This window comes from Oncorhynchus clarkii, chromosome 16 (assembly GCF_045791955.1).
Source record: "Oncorhynchus clarkii lewisi isolate Uvic-CL-2024 chromosome 16, UVic_Ocla_1.0, whole genome shotgun sequence".
Taxonomy (NCBI): Eukaryota; Metazoa; Chordata; class Actinopteri; order Salmoniformes; family Salmonidae; genus Oncorhynchus; species Oncorhynchus clarkii.
Window position 1 is genome coordinate 28,181,220 of NC_092162.1, and position 5,720 is coordinate 28,186,939.

The window sequence follows — 5,720 nt, forward strand, 5'->3', positions numbered from 1 at the left end:
GGGCCTAATATATGGATTTTATATGCCTGGGAATACAGATATTTAAAAATATGTCAAATGTAGGGGCGTGGATCAGAAAACCTGAGTATCTGGTGTGACCACCATCTGACTCATGAAGCACAACACATCTCCTTCGTATAGAGTTGATCAGGCTTTTGATTGTGGCCTTTGGAATGTTGTCACACTTCTCTTCAATGACTGTGCGAAGTTGCTGGATATAATACAATTGTGTTCATTGTCCGTAGTTTATGCCTGCCCATACCATAACCCCACCACCATGTGGCACTCCGTTCACAACATTGACTTCACACCTCTGCCATGTGTCCGGTACAGTTGAAACCAGAATTAATCCTTGAAGAGAACACTTCTCCAGCATGAGCATTTTCCCACTGAAGTCGGTTACATTGCAGAGCTGCAGTCAGGTCAAGACCCTGGTGAGGACGACGAGCATGCACATATGCTTCCCTGAGGCGGTTTCTGACAGTTTGTGCAGAAATTATTTGGTTGTGAAAACCCACAGTTTCATCAGCTGTCAGGGTGGCTGGTCTCAGATGATCCCGCTGGTGAAGAAGCCGGATGTGGTGGTCCTGGGCTGGCGCGGTTGGACGTATTGCCAAATTCTCGAAAACAATGTTAGTGGGGTATTATTGTAAAAAATGTACACTCAATTCTCTGGCAATAGCTCTGCTGGACATTCCTGCAGTCAGCATGCCAATTGCACGCTACCTGAAATCTTGAGACATCTGTCGCATTGTGTTATGTGTCAAAACTGCACCTTTTAGAGTGGCCTTTTATTGTCCCCAGCACATCAGCTTCTTGATATGCCACACCTTTCAGTTGGATGGATTATCTTGGCAACAGAGAAATGCTTACTAACAGGGTTTTAACAGGGTAAACACATTTGTTCACAAAATTTTAGAGAAATAAGCTTTTTGTTCGTATGGAACATTTCTGGGATCTTTTATTTCAGCTCATGAAACATGGGACCAACAATTCACATTTTGCGTTTATACTTTTGCATAAAGTAAGTAACCCAATCAACATTAGTCATACGTCGAGACCCCTCCGGCGACCACCCCATTATCTCCTCAAATGTATACAGATGAAATCATCTGCTCAGACAGTGGTGAGTTTTCGCATACAATAGTTTCCTGCTGAACTACCATTTTGATTAAAGATATTTTGTTTTGGCATTCTTTGTTTTGGTTGTGAATGTATGGGGAAAAATGAAGAGGCTCTTCATGAATTATCATTCATATCTATTTATTGAGTGCCTATAATCTATGGACTTGGCTAGTTGGCTTCAGCAATGCTAAACAGACAATAATATGCATGGTACAGAAATGTAGGCTACAAACTACAGTATGAATCAGGTCGTTAGGTACAACCATTAAAATCATTTTAATTCAATGACAACACAGTAATGTACACAGTATGAACCAGTCTGCTAGCCCACAGCCATTTAACACTAGAACTGCTCAGTCAGTATTTTTGACTGCTCATGAAAAAAGTATTACATATTTTACAGACACTCTTATCCAGAGAAATGTACTGGAGCAATTAAGGTTAAGTGGCATGCTCAAGGGCACAGGCAGATGTTTCACCTAGTTGGCTTGGGGATTCAAACCAGCAATCTTTCAGTCATTGGCCCGATGCACTTAACCACTAAGCTACCTGCCGCCCTCTAGGTTAGGATCAGTGAGTACCCAGAGGCTCCTTTCAAACACAAATATTTAGGAGATATATCCTAATATAATATGAATTGGACATAAAGGGGTTTGCACAATTTCTCTCATATCTTGAGAATTGAGACACCTAGGACTCATGACCTGTTCAGAGGACCTCAGCTCAGACTCCCCTGGGGTAAGTGTGATGGTGAAATGCAGGGCACAGTTAAAGACACTGTGGGAAAGGAGGCAATTCAGTCTAATTTGCGCTCCTTAGTCAGGCCTTCTGAGCTTTGGCGAGTCTGGAGCATCTTCTGGACCATGTCCTTCCACTAGTCGTCTGAGATCTCCTGAGCCCCGGTCAGGATGGCCAGAGAGGGAAGGGCCACTGCTGCCATGGTTCGCTACACCAGCTCCATGCGGTCTTCATCCATGAGGATAGAGGCTGCGTTGCACTGAGCAGCGGCTCCTTCTGGTCCTCCTTCTCTGCCAATTATAAAGTCATGCCTCCCCTCCTTGACTTTTCCTAAATGAGTCTATATAACAGACTGCCATTGTTAGAATCTTAATATCATAAACAGAGTTGTAATTATAACCAGTTTTAGAAGGGCATGCCATTTTTTGAAACGTTTTCCTCCTCCTGACCCTAGGGCCTGCTCTGCTCTTTCTCCCAACAGTGGAAGGTGCCGTGCCAAGTTGATAATCACCCCGGTAATTGCCAAAAAAACAGAACCTAAATTATACCAAAATGGATTTTACACATATAACAGATGAAATACACTATATATACAAAAGTATGTGGACACCAGTGGGGGCTGGTGACTTGAACAATATAGGAGGAGGGGAGACCCACAGTATTGGCACAAAATGCATGTAGATGGCAAAGCGTGTTTAACAAATAGTCAAAGACAGATTATTTTAACCTCAAGCATTTAATAAAGGCATTTATAGCACAGTATTATGGGGAATGGGAATGAGAGCGCTACTTACAGTGTTGGGAAGGGATCACAGCAGTGATTGAATGAAGGTATGAGGCATGAGTTGAGGTGTTCAGAGGTTCGACTTCAGTGAAGGACGGGGGTTGAGGTGTTCATAGACTTTAGTGCAGGACAGGCTCATCATGGATGGATGGATGGTGTTTGGAGAGAGCTCAACTCTTCCACTGAGGGCAGGACAGGATTTGACTGGGAGGACAAAAAACAATAACACAACACAGTTAGCTCTTTTGTCTAAGAATGAGTTAGTTCAAGCAAGAATTAAAATCATTGATGTGTAATAATATGAGTATGTTTGTATGTGTGATTGACTCTACATACAGTAATGAGAGAAAATGTATAAGTGTACTCACAGTGCTTGGACAGGAAACATTCAACTTGCCAGTGAATGAGCGGGCAAATGAAACGTGGCTTCAGTTCATGTCCGGAGGGAGATGACAACAGTAGCTGAGTGGTCATCATCTCTTAATAAGGATCAGACCCTTTTTTCCAATTTCTGCCTAAAATGACATACCCAAATCTAACTGCCTGTAGCTCAGAACCTGAACCAAGGACATGCATATTCTTGATACCATTTGAAAGGAAACACTTTGAAGTTTATGGAAGTCTGTGGAAATTTGAAATTAATGTAGGAAAATATAACACATTAGATCTGGAAAAAGATAATACAATCATTTTGAAATGCAAGAGAAAGGCCATCCATTGATATAGGATTGTGGGTGTGAATTTAGATGTTGTCCACAAGATGGCAGCAGTATGTGTGCAAAGGTTCAGACTGATCCAGTGAAGAATTACATCTGCCAGGAGTTTGCCCAAATGTTCTGAATTGGTCAAATTAAACATTTTCAAGTACATAACTATAGAGAACATACAAACATTATATGGTAATAAAACATTTATGTTTACAAGCTCCCGGGAATGTCATACATGATGGATCATTAGCTTCCCTACAGAAAAGACACCTACCTTCACACATCTAGATGGCCGGGCAGGATGTGTGTGGAGCCAGGGACAGCAGTGGGGTCAAACTGTAGAACCCAGTTGCTACATTTGAATAAAAAAATGTATTTAAAAAATAAAAAAAACTGACTACATTTTATCTCTGGGACCCTCAGGATGACAAAGCAAGTTACTGAATGCGATGACATTATTTACCTTCAGAGGTGAATTGCCGTGATAAAACCAAACCAGTTGCCGTGATAAAGTATTTGTTGTTGTAGACTATCCTCGAACATTGCATTATTTGTGCTGTAATAGCTACTGTAAATTGGACAGTGCAGTTAGATTAACAAGAATTTAAGCTTTTTGCCCAAATAAGACATCTATTTTTTTTAAACAGGCAAGTCAGTTAAGAACAAATTCTTATTTACAATTGCAGCCTATCCCAACCAAAGCTGGGCCAATTGTGCCCCACTCTATGGGAGTCCCAATCACAGCCAGATGTGATGCAGCTTGGATTTGAACCAGCTACTGCAGTGACACCTCTTGCATTGAGATGCAGTGTCTTAGACCACTGCTCCACTCAGGAGCCCAGAAAGTTGGCTGTTGCTTGCAATGTCATTCTAGTCACATTATCGCATATTGAACAACAACTGTCCCGGTTTAGGGACACTGATCCCATAGAGGTTATTAATCAGGGAACAGAAGGGGAGCTAGCTGTAAATACAAATAGCATATACATTCCATCACAATTGCACCATTGTATGTTTGGGCAACAGGTTTCTCCATGAATATGAACTCAGACGTTTCAGAAATCAAAGTCAAACACAGACTGAGAAATCAAAGTATGCCAAGAAATGTTCCTGAATAAAGCCCTGATCATCCTGACGATAACTGACAACTGCAAGCAGACTGGTTGCACCATAGGTCCCAAAATGGTGGGGCATTTTTTTCCCTTATTTTTTTCTTATCTGTTAGCCTAATCAGGAAAACTCTGGACCCTATAAAGTATGACAGTGATTAATCAGTTGTAAAAAGGTTTTATATGGTTAATGATGGGACCAGTTTTTTCCTAATCAGGTCAAATGGTTTAAAAAAAAAAAAAAAACCTTGTCAAACTGTAGCAACCTTGTACTTTTTCATGTGAATTATATTTATACTAGATTAAGAGGGGAACATCCTCTACCCAGACAGAGACAACGATAGACAATAGAACTCACAGGACTGAAGAATTGTCTCCTTTTCATCCCATTCAGCATGTCAGATCTCTGTTTTGGTGTAGCCTAGACTGCTGCAACATTTCTGTAATTAGTTTTTTCTTGTGTCTGTCCAGAGTGATTATGTGTTATCTCCTTTGCTAAATAAATACAGAAGGAAAGTGACTGCTGGAACGCGCGCAAAAAAATGCCCTGCGTCAACCTCTCTCTTTAATCTCCCTTTTAATGGATGATGCGATGGAAGCTGTCAAATCATTCTCTATTGATTTCGACATCATAGAAAAGACAGTCGAAAGCTCCATGTTCAGTAAGTAAAGCGTCGCAACGTGCAATTACCTCCGCAATCTCATTGTAGTTGCCCTTGTTAACGGAACTTTCCCTCTCATCGTGTCCTCTAAAAGCCAAGTATTGCATGCCCAAAAATGCAGTGGTGTCGATAAACCGCTTTACAACATCGCTGTTTCCTTCTACTTTCTCATGGTGTGACGTAGTTTGAATACGTAGACCTTCATCCTGTCACGCCTGCTCCCACTCCTCCTCCCTGGCGCGGCGCCAGGCTACCCGTCATCATACACTCATGTTGCAAACAATAAGCGCAGCTGCACTCATTGGCAGTGTTGCCAATTTAGCGATTTAGTCACTATATTTAGCGAGTATACAGACCCCTATAGCGACACATTTTCAAAAAAGCGACTAGCGACCAATTTAGCTACTTTTTCTGGTGGTATTGGAGACTTTTGCAGACTCTGACGTGAAAGCACGTATCGTTCTTACTCTTCTCAACTGACTTGCCTAATTAAATAAAGGTTACACTAAGAGTATAACATTTCTACACCATGATTGTAGTCTAGCCAATACACAAACAGAGATTCTATGACAATACAAATCTCATTGATTTATCA

The 5,720-nt window shown here is 41.3% G+C and overlaps 1 long non-coding RNA gene across 1 annotated transcript; it reads right to left on the reverse strand.

The window, feature by feature from the left end:
- Nucleotides 1-1,246: 1,246 nt before the first annotated feature.
- On the reverse strand, nt 1,247-5,320 carry LOC139367547 (uncharacterized). The gene is made up of 5 exons (XR_011626871.1): nt 5,155-5,320; nt 3,629-3,706; nt 3,016-3,162; nt 2,658-2,851; nt 1,247-2,203 (listed from the first exon to the last, which is right to left on the reverse strand). It is a non-coding gene; the product is annotated as an uncharacterized lncRNA (long non-coding RNA).
- Nucleotides 5,321-5,720: the final 400 nt, after the last annotated feature.